The 18,956-nt window shown below is 37.8% G+C and overlaps 1 long non-coding RNA gene across 1 annotated transcript; it reads right to left on the bottom strand.

Moving 5' to 3' along the window:
• Positions 1–562: 562 nt before the first annotated feature.
• On the bottom strand, positions 563–18,379 carry LOC145505730 (uncharacterized). Its single transcript, XR_014053242.1, has 2 exons — positions 18,272–18,379; positions 563–1,345 (listed from the first exon to the last, which is right to left on the bottom strand). It is a non-coding gene; the product is annotated as an uncharacterized LOC145505730 (long non-coding RNA).
• Between the last annotated feature and the right edge of the window lie 577 nt (positions 18,380–18,956).

Genomic DNA, 18,956 nt, shown 5'->3' with positions numbered 1-18,956 from the left:
AATTTACCTTCCCTCATTTTGGCTTTGCAAGACCTGCTCACTCCAGCAGAACCATATACTGGCAGCTCAGTGGGCAATCACCTTCTTGCTTTGAAAGTCCTCTCCACCTCTACACCATCATTGGATATTGGACATTTATCCCTAAAATATTTCCATGGGACTTGCACACTAAGTGGCTCAAACTGGAGCGTCCCTTCATCAAGAGAGTGCTTTGCAGAGGTAAAGGCAAAGGAGGCTTTTTGGTTTTAGTAAAGAATGCTTGAGGGCTTCCCAGGCGGCTCAGTCATAAAGAATCCACCTGCCAATGTAGGAGATGCAAGAGATGCTGGTTTGATTCCTGGGTGGGGAACATCCCCTGGAGGAGGAAATGGCAACCCATTCTGGTATTCATGCCTGGGAAATCCCATGGACAGAGAAGCCTGGTGGGCTACAGTCCATGGGGTTGCAAAGAGTCAGACACAACTAAGCACACACACAAAGAATGTTTGAAGATGAGGGTATCACATTTTTCCCCTTTCACCTCATGAAATTTTTGTTTTCATGGCCTTCAAAAATGAAACAATTTTTATCTTTAAAGCAAATATTTATTCTGCTCTTAAAAGGACAGCATTTGAAAACCAGTATATACTGGCAAATAATGTGGGAAATTGACATGCAGAACACTTAATAATAATTGAACACATGAAGCATTTTTCTTCTGTTGTTATGTGACAGCTGGATGAGTTTCAACTTCCTGCTCCCTGCACAGGCTCTAAACTTCCAATTCTGGGATTTTTCCTTTACTTTTTTTCTTCTTTGCCTGCCCATCCCTTTGTTGTCTCCTCCTTCCTTTTCGTGAATACACAAATGGCTTTGATTACATAATAGCTGCAAACTTTATATCTCCCACTTCAACTGTTACACATCATAAACAGAAGAGTGAACTTCAGACTCCATTAAGACAAAGGTTGGTCTGCATGGTTGAGAGGCCTTTCATGTTAGTACAGTACAGTTTAAAAAAACGTTTCTGTAGGAAAAAGGAATGTACGGGGCATGGCTAGAGACAAAGTTCTGACTACTAACCAGCGGATCCCCTTTTTATTAATAGTCAAGGCAAGAGTGAACTCTGGAGCCCAGAACCAATGCAGTCCCCACAGGACTTGCTCAATCCAGTGAAAGTTTTAATATGTGAGGACGAATAAATATCTAAATGGTAAGCAAGGGTAGCCAGAGCTTGTATGAAAACATTGTGCAATGTATTTGAATCTATAGATTCTGATTCTCTCTTTTCTGCTTTGAAGTTTTCTCTTGAATTTTCTTTTACAAACAATCTTCTATTATTGTCATCGTGCTCAGGTAAACAAATCTGAAACAGAAATAACCAGACAGTGCTTTTTATTCTTTACACCTTACTTCTGAGTGCATTTAATTCACAATATAATATAATATAATATAACGAGTTTTATCAAGCCCCTACTAGCAACTAGCACTGTTTTACGTGCCAGAGATACACCATTAAGAAGGTGGGCAGGATCTCTGTGCTTTTGGAGTCTCCATTCTAAACAGGTGAGGCAAACACATCAAAGAACAAGATGGTTTCAAACAGTGATAAATCTCGTATGTGTGTATGTGTGTGTTCGTCTCTCAGTCGTGTCTGACTCTTTGCAACCCCATGGACTGTAGCCCTGCTAGGCTCCTCTGTCCATAGAATTCTTCAGGCAAGAATGCTAGAGTCGATCACCTTTCCCCTCTCCAGGGAATCTTCCCAACCCAGGGACCAAACCTGGATCTCCTGCATTGAAAGCAGATTCTTTACCATCTGAGCCATCAAAAAAGCCCATGGTGAAGCTTATGTAGGAATAAATAGGCTCGTAGAAGGGGGATGAAGAAACAGATCTCAGATAAGATATTCAGAGCCGGAATCTTTGACTTTCATCTGAGAGCTAAAGGAGGAGATTATGGTGGACATGAAAAACATTTTCTCAGTATGAGGAAGTACAAAATCTCTAAGAGGAGATAATGCCACTGGTTTGTACTAGGAACAAAATAAAGGCCAATAAGGCTAGATCAAGAAGGGGAGTAGCAAGAGACGATATCAGAAAAGTACACATTGTTATAAATTGAATTATGTCCCTCTAAGAAGATGTTGAAGTCTTAACTTACAGTGCCTGTTAGTGGACCTTATTTGGAAAGAGGAGTTTTGCATGTTAACACGAAGTCATTAAGATGGACTCATCCAATACGACAGTGTCTTTATGAAAAGAGGAAATGTGGACATGGAAAGATATGGAAATAGATACATACATGGAGAACACCATGTAATGATGAAGGTGGTTGTGGTAATGCATCTACAAGGCAAGGCGCACCATAGATTGCCAGCAAACCACCTGAAGTTAGGACAAAAGCATAAAACAGATTCTCCCTCACAACTGAAACCAACTCTGTTGACATCTTAATTTCAGATTTCTCGTCTCCAGGACTGGGAGGCAGTGAATTTCTTCTGTTTGTCATCCAGTCTGTGACACTTTGTTACATCAGCCCCAGGAAACTAATATAGGCAAGGACAGATGCCTTGGACATTTATGTTTTAATCTAAGTGCAATGAGAAGATACTGAAAAGCTTTAAGCAGGTTCTGATGAACGTCTTTAAAATGATTATATCGATGTTGCCATCTGGTCCTCGCAGTACAACCATGGAGAGCTTGATGATTTCCCCAAAAGAAGCTCAATAGAACTTTTCAGAGCCATCAGAGAGTGGCCATTATATTTAAGACAGTTGTCTCAATTTTTAAGCACTAGTATTTAAGAACAAACTTTTGGATAGAAGTTTTAAAACCATCACCTATAAAATTTTGAATATTTCATTCAGTTATGTGGTATTTAATTTAACACTCTTTATTATTCAGAAATATCCATTACTGTTTACAAACCATTTATTGTTTTGAATTGTGGTGATGTGTAAGGCAGTAAGGTATAAAAATGAACAAGATTGTGCTTTTGAGTTTGTAGTCTGATGGCAAAGACAGAGACCTAAAGAGGAATATCAATCTTTGGCAGTAAGTAATAAGGAAAAGTATTTGCAGGGTTCTATAGGAGCAGTGTGAAGCATTCAGTGGTGTTTTCCTGGAGATAATGCTCAAGCCAACTACTGAAAGCAAATAATAATTGGCCATAGGAAGAAAGGAGGGGGTTGTGCTCCAGGAAAAGGGAAGGATCCAGCAAATCCACGTGGCTTCCAGCTATCTTTCAGCAGACTGGCAACCCTAGAAATGAGAGTGCTGACAAAAATATGAGGGTGAGAGAGGGTCCTGGTTATAAGGCCCTTGTATGTCCAGCCAAACCCCTTCCACTGCTCTGAAGGCAATGAGGATCTGCTGGGAAGATGAAAATAAGAGATCAGGTGTGGATTTTCGCAAATGTATCAGTCAGAGCACGTGGGTTGTAAGCAACTGAAATTGACCCCAACTATAAAAGAATTCTAAAGATGTTTAGAAAAACTTAGCAAAGTTTAAGCAAAACTTTAGAAGTTGGAGGGAAAGCTGAAGATATACTTCTTGGGAAAAAATAACCCCAGAGCCACAAAATAGAAGTGGCAGAATGGTAGTGGGCATCCTTCTCAGCGGTGAACCATTTACAACTGTGTGCTTTGGAACAAAGATTATTTTATCAAGTAAAACCTTTCTGTTTGTACAAAATACCAAAGAGTATTGCAGAAATGATATGAGATGTGAGATGTCATCCCCAAACTGTTTTCACTCCAAAGAAATTCTTTCAACCATTTTAGCAGTTTTTTCTTTCTAAAATTTATGTTTTTATTTCTAAGCTTAAAAATGCTTATACTGCAAGTCAAAATAAACAAAAAGAGATTATATTGACTGCCATGTAGAGAATGAGTTAGGGGCAGTGGTGGAAATGGAAATAGGGAGCTGTGTTGAAGAGCTATTATCTTTTTACAGAGATGATTTGTCTTATTTCTATGGATCTGAAAAACTTTATGCATTAATTGTCAAAAATGTACATTATTTGTTCTTAATAGAAACATAACATGGCTATTATGGGACAAAACATTTACTTATCATAAAACATGGAAATTAGGGCTGTATCCTAACATCTTTGTAATGCAAGCACAGTATGAATATATATTTTAGGGTTAAAAGAAATCTCTTTTGCAGAAAAAGGTGTTTGAAATGCATAGGTTTGTTTAAGTTTCTATTTTGTTTACTTCTAGAAATGTAGGCTCAGTCAAAGCTTTCATTTGTTGACTGAGTAAACTTCATAAGAAAAATGAAAACAAGCTTTTAAATCATATATTTATGCATGTTTATAAACACATCTAGATATGTACATATGACAAACAAATATTTGTGGATATTGTCCACATACATATCCATTTACAGTGTGTATGTATATTATTTTCACACTCTACACTTTTGTCTGGATACATTCCTGAATTTTGGATCTGCAAAACAATGTTAACCATTCAGGTCTTATAAGTCATCATCAGTTTTGAAGGCCACTGAAATAGATAAACCATCTTCTATGAAAGAAGGTTCTTAGTAACAAAAACTTGGGCGGAAAGTTGCTTTTGAGTTAGTTGTCTCCTTAATCTGTTCTGATAGAACAGAACCTGTTCTGAAGGTTTGATTACTTTATCTATACTTTATAAACTTCTTGAATAAAATCCAGAATATGGAAACTTCTATAGGGCAAAACACCAAATTTCTTCAAAAAGTAAATAGCAGGAGAAGTGGCCAAGATGGCCAAGTAAGAAGATCCTTCAATCACCCCACAGGCACACCAAAATTACAACTGTTTACAAAGCAGCTATTGATGAGAAAGACTTGAAAACTAGCAGAATAGGTCTACAACTAAAAGATAAAGAAGGACGACAAGGAGAAAGGTGGGAAGGACAGAGTCATGTGTAGATTTTTGCATAACTATACATAATACAGTATACAGACCATAAAAGATGTTCAATACTTTAGAAAAATGAGTAAATAAGTGAAAATCCATAGAGAAAATGTAAGCATTTTTAATAAGAAGCAAAGCTACTTGCAAATGAAGTAAATACTATATAAAATGAAGTAAATCATATATAAACTACAGGTAAATGAAGTAAATAGTATATAAATGCTATGTAAACAGCAAGCTCTGTTTTGGGGAAGGACTGGAGTTGATTCTGTGAGACATTAAGAAGAGTTCAAAGAATGAGGTCATGTGGGAGAAAGCTAGTATAATACCTAGAGATATGCATGGAGCCAGTGTACTGACTACCCCTGCCATTTCTGCAAATACCACATGAGGTAGACTGAATAATGGCCCATCAAGATGTCATGTCCTAATTCCTGGAGTATGTAAATGTATGTATGTACGGAGTATGTAGATGTATGTGTGGAGTAGGTATATAATATATGTATGGAGTATATAAAAACTTTATGTGGCAAAAAGAACTGTGCAGATATGGTTAGATTAAGTATTTCAAGATGAAGAAATTATCCAAGTCTGCCTGATGTCCTTATAATCAGGGGCTCCTTATAAGAGAAAGGTATGAGATCAGGGAGATAGAATGCAATTCAATGATGGAAGAATAAAAATTAGAGAGAAAGATTTGAAGGTACTATGATGCTGGCTTTGAAGACATCAGAAGGCAGCCATGAGTTCAAGGATACAGATGGCCTGTGGAAGGTGGAGAAGGCAAGGAGAAAAATTTTTCCATAGAGCCTTCAGTCAGAATCAGTCTTGCTTGCATTTTGACTAGTCCAATAAAATTGATTACAAATTTCTGACCTTCAGAAATGTAAGAAAATAAAGTTGTGCTTGTGAGAACTTGCTACGTTGGCAAGAGGAAACTAGCAGCTATGTTTGTAACCAGTATTTTTTAAAAGGATTTATAAAAATTCAATTAAAAATAAATATAAGTATTTGGGACTTTCTTACCAAAGTTCTATAAATACCAGTTGGTTTTAGCAATGCAGTAACTTGGCTGAGGACAATTTTAAAGGAAGAACACTCTGGACAGGGAATAAAGATTATGCTTCATAGTTTAGGGAATGAGGTAGTTCATTAGGTTTATCAATTAGGTAATTGATAAAACTAGTTAGACCACCCACAAACGCTTCCATCTCCTGTCTGTTTTCCACTCCCTCCTCATGGGGTAAGGCAGTTCTTTTCCACAGTCGACCTTAGGACAACAACCCTTTCCCTAGATCTCACAAGACTTCTCTTATTCCCTGATAGGCCAGCATAAAACTGTTTAGATTGCAAGAACACTAATGATCATTTTGGTATACAAGTTCTATTTTTGCAAGTAGATAGAATTTTTGTTGACTTTAGCATCCTAATCATGTTCTTGCAGTCCTCTCTAATTCAGTTCCCCATGGCTGGCCAGTGCCATTTTTATCCTGTCCCTCTGTACTGGGGGCCAGGCAAATCCTTGAGTTGGTGGCAGAGGCCTAGAGGAAAGCACTGTGAACCAACCCAAGCTGAGGGTCAAACAAAATAGCAGGCATTCAAGCCTAAAGTATCAAGGTCCCCTGTATGGGGCTGTAAAGAAAGCTACAGTCCCAAGCAAAAGAGTGCTTAGAAATTGCTGCTGTTCAAAATAATCAAGCTAGTCTCTAGAGCTTTGCTAATTACTTTTGTCATGTGGTGAGGCAGAAAATTTTCCCTCAGGAATAGTTTACCTAGAGACTAAGTAAAACAGTAAGATCCTTTAGTTATTGCCTTTCATATAGAAATCCAACTTCTAAGATATGCTTAATGGAGAATAATTAGTCCTAGATCAAATACTCTGATCCCATCTAACAAATCATAAAAGAGGTACACCAAAAAATCAAACTGTTTCTAAGTAACCACATCTCAGAAGAAAGTTCAAGAGGATTTATAGGGATACAAAAATATCCAGTACCCCAAAGTATAAAGCTTAAAATGTCTGGCCCCCAATGAAAAATTACCAGGCATGCAAAGAAGCAGGAAAATACAATCCATAATGAGGCGAGAAGGCAGTCCTACGAAACTGACATAGAACTGACACAGATGTTTGAATTAGCAGACAAGGATATAAAAATAGTTATTGTAACTGTATTCCATATGTTCAAAAGTTATGTAGAAGCATAAAAGAAATGAAAAAAAAAAACAAATAAAACTTCTAGTGATGAAAACAAAAAAGTCTGAGGGGAAAAATACACTGAATGGGATTAACAGCAGATAGGATCTTGCAGAAGGAAAGATAAATGAACTTGAAAACAAAGTACCAGAAGCTGTCCAAGATAAAGCACAGGGGGGAAAAAAGAATTTAAAAAATACATAAAATGGCATCAATGAGCTGTGGGACAACTTTAATCAGCCTAACATAGATATATCTGAAAGAGGTGTTGGGAGAGGCAGAAAAAAGTACTTGAAAGAATAATGGTTACTTTAAAAACTTTGATGAAGACAATAAACCAAAAGATGCAAAAGTTCAATTTATTCCAAGCACAAGAAATATGAATAAAATTATGCCCACCAAATCCAATCATAATCTTTGTGGAAAAATTTTAACTATAAATGCAATGTCTTTATTAGTTTTAGAGCTATTCACATTATCTATTTCGTTTTGAGTGAGCTTTGGCAGTTTGTATCTTTCAAGTAACTGGTCCATTTCATTCAAGTTGCTGATTTGGTGAATTCTACCAAATGTTAAAGGAAGAAATGACACCAGTTCTACACAAACTCTTTCAGAAAACTGAATAGAAGAGAATATTTTCCATATAATAAGTTTGTTCTCATACTATTCAAATACCAAATTGGAAAAAGACATCATAAGAACAAAGATAGTCGTAGATGAATATCATTTATGAAAAAAGATGCAAAAAATTCTAAATAATATTTTAACCAAGAAAGTGAAACTATACAAAAAATGATACATCATTGACAAATGGAATTTGTTTCTTGAATGCAAGATTGGTTTAACATACAAAATCAATAAAATTAATTCACCATATAAAGAGAAAAACTATCTAATAATCTCAATAAATGCACAAAGAGCATGTGACAAAATCAATATCCATTTCTTATCAAATCTCTCAGTAAACTAGTAACAGAAGGGAAATTTTTCAAATTGATGAAGGTCATCTCTGAAAGACCTAACATCATTTTTAATGGTAAAAGTCTTCTGCCTTACCTCGGGTAATACAAAAGTGCCTGCTGTACACTCACATTAATCATTAAACTGGAAGTTCTAACCAGTAAAATATTGCAAGAAAAATAAATTAAAGGCATTGGATTGAAGAGGAAGAAATGAAATTGTATTTACAGATAACTGGTTCTCTATGTAGACAATTCAATGAAATCTATGAAAAAGCTACCAGAACCAATCAATGAGTTAGCAAGATTACAAAGTACAAGATCAGTAAACAAAACTCAATTTTATTTCTGCGTATTAGAAATAAAAAAATCACAAATTAACATTTTTGGAATATATAATTCATAGTAGCATAAGAAAATATGAACTTCTTATGGACAAAATGACAAAATATTTACAAAATCTGTATGCTAAAAACAACAAAACATTGCTGAGAGAAATGAAAGAAGATCCAAATAAACCAAGAGATATATTGTGTTTGGGTGGCAAAGATATTCAGTATAGTTAAGATGTCAGTTTTCGCCAAATTGGTCTATAGAGTCAACAGATTCAGAATCCTAGGAGATTTCTTTTTTTAAAGAAATTGGCAAGTTAGTTATAAAATTTATATGAATTTCAAAGAATGTGAAATAACCAACATATATTTAGAAGAGAAAAATAGCCTTTAAAGCAAAGCCTTTTACAGCTACATTAATTATGATAGTAGGGTATCAGCAAAAGATAGAAAATAGATCAATAGAAAAGAACAGAGTACAGAAATAGACCCACATATATATAGATGGTTGATTTACTACAAAGAAACCAAGACAATTCTGTGGAGAAAGGATGCTATTCAATAACCAATACAGGAGTGATTAGACACCCAAATGCAAAGCATGCATGTGATCCACACTATTTATGATATGCATAAACTCAGAAAGAATCATAGACCTAAATGTAAATCCTAAAACCATAGAATTTTCTGAAAAAAAATAATTTCTTAGGGCACTGAAAGGATGTTCCATCAAACAGCAAGCAAAAAATTGATAAATTGTAATTTATTAGAATTAAACACTTCTACTCTTTGAGAGACACTGTTAAGAATATGAAAAAGCAAGCTACAGAGTAGGAGAAAATAACTACAAATCATAAAGCACCTGTATTGAAAATCTATAAAGTACACTTAAAACTCAATAATAAGAAAAAACAACCCAATTAAAAATTAACAAAAGATTTTAACAGTTCACCAAAATATGCATATAGCAAATAAGCACACAAAAAGATACTCAGTATCATTAGGCGTCAGAGAAATGCAAATTAACATCAAATCAGTCCACATCTGTTTCAATGGCTGAAACTAAAAAGAACAACCATACTAAGGATCGGACAACCATACTGAGGATATGGAGAAACTGGGACTGCTGGTGAACATGCAAAATGTGGATCCACTTTAGAAGAAAGTTTGGCAGCTTATTAAAGTTAAACATATACATACCTACCATTATCCAGCCATTCTACTCTTAAGTAGAAATGAAAGCATACAGAGACTTGTACACAAATATTCATAGCTTTATTTGTAATAGTTAAAATTAGGAAACAGACTTATTTTTCTTTGAAATTCTGAAAAAGAATGACCCCAGCTCATAGAGGCCTTAGGGATTTGTGCCAGTGCCACTTAGTTGTTAAGACTATTCCTATAATCTGGCTTTCAGAGAGGGTGTGGAGAAAAGGGAATGCTCCTGTACCACTGGTGGGAATGTAAATTAATGCAGCCACTATGGAGAGCAGTATGGAGGTTCCCTGAGAAAATAAAAAATAGTTTTAGGATCCAGCAATCTCACTTCTAGGCATATATCCAGAGAAAACTTTGATTCAAAGAGGTATATGCATTCCAGTTTCCATAGGAGCACTATTTACACTAGCCAAGACATGGAAGCAACTTATATGTCCATCAACAGATGAATGGATAAAGAAAATGCGGTATATGTATACAATGGAATCAGTTCAGTCTCTCAGTATTGTCTGACTCTTTGCAACCCCATGGACTGCGGCATGCCAGGCTTCCCTGTCCATCACCAACTCCTGGAGCCTACTCAAACTCATGTCCATTGAGTCGGTGATGCCATCCAACCATGTCATCCTCTGTCATCCCCTTCTCCTCCTGCCTTCAATCTTTCCCAGCATCAGGGTCTTTTCTAATAAGTCAGTTCTTCGCATCAGGTAGCCAAAGTATTGGAGTTTCAGCTTCAGCAACAATCCTTCCAATGAATATTCAGGACTGATTTTCTTTAGGATTGACTAGTTGGATCTCCTTGCAGTCCAAGGGCCTCTCAATGGAATACTACTCACCATATAAAAAGATTCAGTTTAGTTCAGTTCAGTCACTCAGTCGTGTCTGACTCTTTGCGACCCCATGAACTGCAGCACACCAGGCCTCCCTGTCCATCACCAACTCCCGGAGTCTACCCAAACCCATGTCCATTGAGTCGGTAATGCCATCCAGCAGTCTCATCCTCTGTCATCCCCTTCTCTTTCTGCCCGCAATCCTTCCCAGCATCAGGGTCTTTTCCAATGAGTCAACACTTTGCATCAGGTGACCAAAGTATTGCAGTTTCAACTTCAACATCAGTCCTTCCAATGAACACCCAGGACTGATCTCCTTTAGGATGGACGGGTTGGATCTTCTTCCAGTCCAAGGGACTCTCAAGAGTCTTCTCCAACACCACAGTTCAAAAGCATCAGTTCTTCGGTGCTCAGCTTTCTTCACCATCCAACTCTCACATCCATACATGACTACTGGAAAAACCATAGCCTTGACTAGATGGACCTTTCTTGGCAAAGTGTCTCTGCTTTTAAATATGCTATCTAGGTTGATCATAACCTTCCTTCCAAGGAGTAAGCATCTTTTAATTTCATGGCTGCAATCACTGTCAGCAGTGATTTTGGAGCCCAAAAAAATAAAGTCTGACACTGTTTGCACCGTTTCCCCATCTATTTCCCATGAAGTGATGGGACCAGATGCCATGATCTTAGTTTTCTGAATGTTGAGCTTTAAGCCAACTTTTTCACTCTCCTTCTTCACTGTCATCAAGAGGCTCTTTAGTTCTTCTTTGCTTTCTGCCATAAGGGAAACTAAGCCATGCCATGTGGGGGCACGCAATACGGACGGGTCATGGTGGAGAGGTCTGACAGAATGTGGTCCACTGGAGAAGGGAATGGCAAATCACTTCAGTATTCTTGCCTTGAGAACCCCATGAACAGTATGAAAAGGCAAATGATAGGACACTGAAAGATGAACTCCCCAGGTCAGTAGGTGCCCAGTAGGCTACTGGAGATCAGTGGAGAAATAATTCCAGAAAGAATGATGGGATGGAGCCAAAGCAAAAACAATACCCAGCTGTGAATGTGACTGGTGATAGAAGCAAATTCCGATGCTGTAAAGAGCAATATTGCATAGGAACCTGGAAAGTCAGGTCCATGAATCAAGGCAAATTGGAAGTGGTCAAACAGGAGATGTCAAGAGTGAACGTCAACATTCTAGGAATCAGCGAACTAAGATAGACTGGAGTGGGTGAATTTAACTCAGATGACCATTATATCTACTACTGTGGGCAGGAATCCCTTAGAAGAAATGGAGTAGCCATCATGATCAACAAAAGAGTCCGAAATGCAGTACTTGAATGCAATCTCAAAAACGACAGAATGGTTTCTGTTCGTTTCCAAGGCAAACAATTCAATATCATGGTAATCCAAGTCTATGCCCCGACCAGTAACACAGAAAAAGCTGAACTTGAATGGTTCTATGAAGACCTACAAGACCTTTTAGAACTAACACCCAAAAATGATGTCTTTTTCATTATAGGGGACTGGAATGCAAAAGTAGGAAGTCAGGAAACACCTGGTGTAACAGGAAAATTTGGTCTTGGAGTACAGAATGAAGCAGGGCAAAGGCTAATAGAGTTTTGCCAAGAGAATGCACTGGTCATAGAAAACACCCTCTTCCAACAACACAAGAGAAGACTCTACACATGGACATCATCAGATGGCCAAAACCGAAATCAGATTTATTATATTCTTTGCAGCCAAAGATGGAGAAGCTCTATACAGTTAGCAAAAACAAGACTGGGAGCAGACTGTGGCTCAGATCATGAACTCCTTATTGCCAAATTCAGACTTAAATTGAAGAAAGTAGGGAAAACCACTAGACCATTCAGGTATGACCTAAATCAAATCCCTTATGATTATACAGTGGAAGTGAGAAATAGATTTAAGGGACTAGATATGATAGACAGAGTGCCTGACAAACTATGGACAGAGGTTCGTGACATTGTACAGGAGACAGGGATCAAGACCATCCCCATGGAAAAGAAATGCAAAAAAGCAAAATCGCTGTCTGAGGAGGCCTTAGAAATAGCTGGGAAAAGAAGAGAAGTGAAAAGCAAAGGAGAAAAGGAAAGATATTCCCATCTGAATGCAGAGTTCCAAAGAATAGCAAGGAGAGATAAGAAAGCCTTCCTCAGCGATCAGTGCAAAGAAATAGAGGGAAACAACAGAATGGGAAAGACTAGAGATCTCTTCAAGAAAATTAGAGATACCATAGGAACATTTCATGCAAAGATAGGCTCGATAAAGGACAAAAATGGTATGGACCAAACAGAAGCAGAAGATATTAAGAAGAGGTGGCAAGAATACACAGAAGAACTGTACAAAAAAGATCTTCATGACCCAGATAATCATGATGGTGTGATCACTCACCCAGAGCCAGATATCCTGGAATGTGAAGTCAAGTGGGCCTTAGAAAACATCACTACGAACAAAGCTAGTGGAGGTGATGGAATTCCAGTTGAGCTATTTCAAATCCTCACAGGTGATGCTGTGAAAGTGCTGCACTCAATATGCCAGCAAATCTGGAAAACTCAGCAGTGGCCACAGGACTGGAAAAAGTCAGTTTTCATTCCAATCCCAAAGAAAGGCAATGCCAAAGACTGCTCAAACTACCACACAATTGCACTCATCTCACATGCTAGTAAAGTAATGCTCAAAATTCTCCAAGCCAGGCTTCAGCAATACATGCACCGTGAACTTCCAGATATTCAAGCTGGTTTTAGAAAAGGCAGAGGAAACAGAGATCAAATTGCCAACATCTGGTGGATCATCGAAAAAGCAAGAGAGTTCCAGAAAAACATCTATGTCTGCTTTATTGACTATGCCAAAGCCTTTGACTGTGTGGATCACAATAAACTGTGGAAAATTCTGAAAGAGATGGGAATACCAGACCATCTGACCTGTCTCTTGAGAAACCTGTATGCAGGTCAGGAAGCAACAGTTAGAACTGGACATGGAACAACAGACTGGTTCCAAATAGGAAAAGGAGTACGTCAAGGCTGTATATTGTCACCCTGCTTATTTAACTTATATGCAGAGTACATCATGAGAAACGCTGGGCTAGAAGAAACACAAGCTGGAATCCAGATTGCCAGGAGAAATATCAATAACATAAGATATGCAGATAAAAAGATTAGGTTGGTGCAAAAGTAATTGTGACTTTGCAATGTTGAAATTTTCTGTTTGATATTGGAATACATTCTTAAATAAATGTGGTTTTGTTACACATCATTTCTATGCACATCTCTCACTTTATACGTTTTTGCTAATGACTTACTACTTGTTGTTTATTTTATATTTATTTTGGACTAGGGAAATGATAGTAGACAAAAATCAAATTCGAGCAATTTTCTTATTCAAGTTCAAAATGGGTGTAAAGCAGCAGAGACAACCTGCAACATCAACAATGATTTTGGCCCAGGAACTGCTAGTGAACATACAGAGCAGTAGTGGTTCAAGACTTTTTGCAAAGGAGATGAGAACCTTGAAGATAAGAAGCACAGTGACTGGCCATCAGAAGTTGACAACGACCTACTAAGAGCATCTTTGGAGCTGATTCTTTTACAACTACACAAGAAGTTGCTAAAGAACTCAAAGTCAATTATTCTATGATTGTTTGGCATTTGAAGTAAATTGGAAAGGTGAATAAGCTTGACAAGTTAGTGCCTCGTGTGCTGACCACAAGTCAAAAAAAATTGTCATTTTGAAGTTTCATCTTCTCTTATTTTGACATTTGAAAAGTCCCTGATGTTGGGAAAGACTGAAGGCAGGAGGAGAAGGGGACGGCAGAGGATGAGATGGTTAGATGGCATCACCAACTCAATGGACATGAGTTTGGGTAAACTCCAGGAACTGGTGATGGACAGGGAGGCCTGGCGTGCTATGGTTCATGGGATCGCAGGGAGTCAGACACGACTGAGAGACTGAACTGAACTGAACTTCTCTTATACTATGCAACAACAATGAACCATTTCTCAATTGGATTGTGATGTGTGAAGAAAACTGGATTTTACACGACAACCAGTAATGACCAGCTTGTCATTACTGTGGTTGAACTGAGAAGCTTCAAAGCACTTTCCAAAGACAAACTTGCACCAAAAACAGAGTCATGGTCACTGTTGGCGGTCTACTGCCCATCTGATCCACTACAGCTTTCTGAATCCTGGTGAAGCCATTACATCAGAGAAGCATGCTCAGCAAATCAGTGAGATGCACCGAAACCTACAACTCCTGAAGCTGGCACTGGTCAACAGAATTGGCCCAATTCTTCTCTGTGACAACACTCAACCACACATTGCACAACCAATCCTTCAAAGATTGAACGAATTGGGCTACAAAGTTTTGCCTCATCTGCCATACTCACCTGACCTCTCAACAATCGACAACCACTTCTTCAAGCATCTCAACAACTTTTTTGCAAGGAAAATGCTTACACAACCAGAAGGAAGCAGAAAATGTTTCCAAGAGTTCGTCGAATCCCGAAGCACAAATTTTTATGCTAAAAGAATAAACAAATTTATTTCTCATTGACAAAAATGTGTTGATTGTAATGGCTCCTATTTTGATTAATCACATCTTTGAACCTAGTTATAAAGACTTAAAGTTCATGGTTCAAAACTGCAATTACTTTTGAAAAAGCTAAGAATAAAATAATGCCATTTGCAGCAACATGGGTGGATCTAGAGATTATCATACTAAGTAAGTCAGACAGAGAAAGACAAATACCATGACATCACTTATGTGTGAATTCTAAAAAAATGATTCAAATGCACTTATTTACAAAACACAAATAAAGTCACAGACATAGAAAACAAAATTATGGATAATGGAATGGGGGAGAGATAAATTAGGAGCTTGGGCTTAACATATATACACTACTATATATAAAATAGGTAAACAACAAGGACCTAATGTCTTGCAGTAACTTATAATGGAAAAGAATCTGGAAAAGAATACATATATATGAATGTATAATGGGTTCACTTTGCTGTACACTTGAAACTAACACACCATTGTAAATTAACTATACTTCAATTAAAAGTATTTTTTTAAAGTTATTTCCCTTAGTCACCTATGGGTCCTTCCCTGGTTCACTGGTTTGGTTAAAAAAAAAAAAAAGCACATTTGTCAATTACATGTGCAGACAGACATATACAAGCACAATTTTTTGTAAGGCCTTTGCAATATTCTTTTCAATCTTGTCACTTCATTCCCAGGCCAGGTTTCATTCATTTTATACTCTGTAGTTTCCAGATTATTCTAGCTTCCAACCCTCTCCTGTGAGGTAAGGAGCCCAAGGATGTAGCGTTAGCAAATGTCAATAATATATTTCAAAGGGATTGGGATACATAAATTGAAAGTTGTTATTCTTCCTGTAATAGAAGAATTGGTTGAAATGCTGAATTTCCTTTAATGAAAGTTTTTGATACCTTTCATTGGTAAAATGGGTTACTACCAAAGAAATCTAAATAACTAAGAGTTTGGTGTATGGTAGGAATTTCTACAATAACACCTGAACAGTAGGAGGTGCAGGTATTTTTCAAAGTAAAAGAGGCCTGGAAGCAAAAGGGTCATGCACCTTGCAGTAAGGTGAGACATCAGTTATGCCCCATGGGCTGTTCAAAGCGGTAGAGCAAATGTAAAGAAGGGGAAACTGGAATGGAGCCACAAAACACATGCCTTTATTTCATTCATAGAGCAGACACAGCACAGAGCAGATGGTCCCTTTCTTTGATGAATGATCAGAAAGGAAGCCCATGGATGCCATAGAGAGTAGGAGAGAACAAAATCCCTTTGGGTACCATGTGTCAAAGAGAGCTCCAGATGGAATGATTAGCTTCCTCTTCTCAAAACTCATCAAGAAATTAAAATTGGAAAGGATGGTCAGTAAAGAGACAAAGAAGATCAAACAGTTAATGGTATGGGAATGAAACTCCTCTTCTTTATCAAGCTTCCATTCCAGTCACACAGATCTACATGCTTTCTTTTCAGAGTCTTTGCCTCCACTATTTTTTCTTTCTGAAAATCCCTTTGAATCATCACACTGATTTCATGTCTACTGGAAAAGTATAAAAGTAAACCTGAAGCAGTCTCACTTTTCTTTGTTCTCATTCCCTGAAGGATTTTTTTTGTGCCACCATTACACTATAAAAGTGAGTGGCTGAGTCGTGTGTGACTTTTTGTGACCCCCATGGACTGTAGCCCATTACACTTCTCTGTCCATAGGATTCTCCAGGCAAGAATACTAGAGTGAGTTGCCGTTTCCTTCTCCAGGGGATCTTCTTAACTCAGGGATTGAACCCGGGCCTCCCACAGTGCAGGCAGATTCTTTACCATCTGAGCCACCAAGAAACACCTTACCATCACATTAAAAGATGGCAAAAATTCTAGACAAACTATAAATTGTTTCAAAATATTTAGTTCAATTATTTGTAAAATTTATTTTTGCAAAGATAAAAACCATGCCAAACCAATTGAAGACCATTGTTGAGAACATTAAAATATTTATGATGCGTCTTGTAATTTGCATCTGAAAAATAAGCATTTGACCCTGCTAGTTTCTAAGCATATGCAAATATCACTGAAAAACAATTAAGAAATTCTGTTTGCTTTCCATTGGAGGCTTATTCTCTGCTTTGGAGAAGTATCCTATGTGTAGTGTCTATACATAGACACTCCATTGTCTGTTACTCTGCTTCTTGGCTTCTGAGTTAGAAACTCTAACTTAAGCTAAATCATCCCATCTTTAACCATGAGATAAGCCCAGGCCCAACCTGAGCCACCACTTCTACAAGTGTGCCAGACCCTGGGGTCCTTCCCCGGACCTTTTCTCTCACTGAAACTTCTTCCTCTGGAGCAGGTGCAGCTGATCCAACCCAGGCCGAGGGATGTCTGACATAGTCAACCCTGTACATGATCTGAGGTCAATTCTCTCCTCCCCTGACAAGGCCTCCTTTTTCTCCCCTACATCCACTTAGTCCTCCATCTTCTCAAGGACACTTTCTTTTTTCTTTTCTTCTTTCAAGGCTTCTCTTTCTCTCTTCTTCCTGCCTAGCTCCACCTCATTGGTGAGGTTCTTGTGCTTAAATACCGTGACCCAATCCCCCACACCACTTCCTATGTTCCTATCAGAAGTACACAGGAACCAGTGATTCTAAACCCCTCCCTTCCTTGCTAGGAAATGTGTCTGTGTTGAAATAGTCTATGCCTTTTTTTTTTTAAATGCAAACCAAAACAAAATCAAACCTCAAAAAAATCAAAAGAGACACAGATAAATAGAACAGTATTATGGACTCTATGGGAGAGGGCGAGGGCGGGATGATATGGGAGAATGGCATGGAAGCATGTAAATTATCATATGTGAAATGAATCGCCAGTTCAGGTTCAATGCATGACACAGGGTGCTCGGGGCTGGTGCACCGGGATGACCCGGAGGGATGGGATGGGGAGGGAGGTGGAAGGGGGGTTCTGGAAGGGGGACACATGTACACTCATGGTGGATTCATGTCAATGTATGGCAAAACAAATACAATATTGTAAAGTTAAAAAATAGAAAATAAAAAAAATTAAAAACAAAAAAACAAAAATCCAAAACACCCACTCAGGGACTTACTTCCCTGGTTGTCTAAGACTCAGTGCTTTCACCGCTGTGGTCCTAGATTCAATCCCTGGTCAGGGAATTAAGATCCTTCAAGCCACACACACAAACACAGAAACCAAAAAACCCACCACTCAGCTGAGACAGATTTCTGGCTTCCATGCACATTCAAAGCAAACATGTAGAAAAATGGTCTGTTATGGACTCACTCATATCTGAATGGGCCTCCTAGGAATGGATTACTTTAGCCTTTAGACTCTCCCTTCTAGGGTCTCCTTCTGCAGGCTTATCTTCCTGACTCTCTGTATTCTCACAGTAACCAGAGTTTCCCAAAGCTTCTATTTAGAGTTTTCAGCTTCATTATGTCATAAGAAAGTATCATGTCTACCCACCACCTGCGTCTTTTCCCTTTGGATCCGTGCATCATGAAACAGATGCAGTGTTGAATAATTATCCCATTTATCAAACAAGTGAATGCATCCTTGGGAGTCTCTGGTGTTCTAAGTCACCATCTACAATAGGCCACATGTAAATGGCCGCATTTTTCTTCATTAATCAAGATTAATGAAAGATTAATCAAGATTTAAGAAAAACATTCATGTCTAACAGCTTCAGAAATCAGAGGTCATGATGGAATACTAATTTTACAAAGACGGTTGTAATCTTTAGGTTTAGATTTTTTTTTTTGAATCCCCAAATTCCATGGAGTATACTCTCAATTATCACAAATCCCTTTTAAGGAAGTAAAACCAAAATGAGCTATTTCTGTACTCTTTTCTCATTTCTTCACTGAAAAAAAATTTTTTTTCCCATAATGTGAACAAAACTCCCTCAGGGGTCTTTTTCCCCTCCCTTTACTGATGTATACATGAATCATCATTGTACTATTTACTG

This window comes from Giraffa tippelskirchi, chromosome 5 (genome assembly GCF_054371585.1).
Source record: "Giraffa tippelskirchi isolate mGirTip1 chromosome 5, T2T-mGirTip1v1.2.pri, whole genome shotgun sequence".
Classification (NCBI taxonomy): Eukaryota; Metazoa; Chordata; class Mammalia; order Artiodactyla; family Giraffidae; genus Giraffa; species Giraffa tippelskirchi.
The sequence above is the reverse complement of the archived record's forward strand: the minus strand, read 5'-3'. Positions and strand labels throughout refer to the sequence as shown.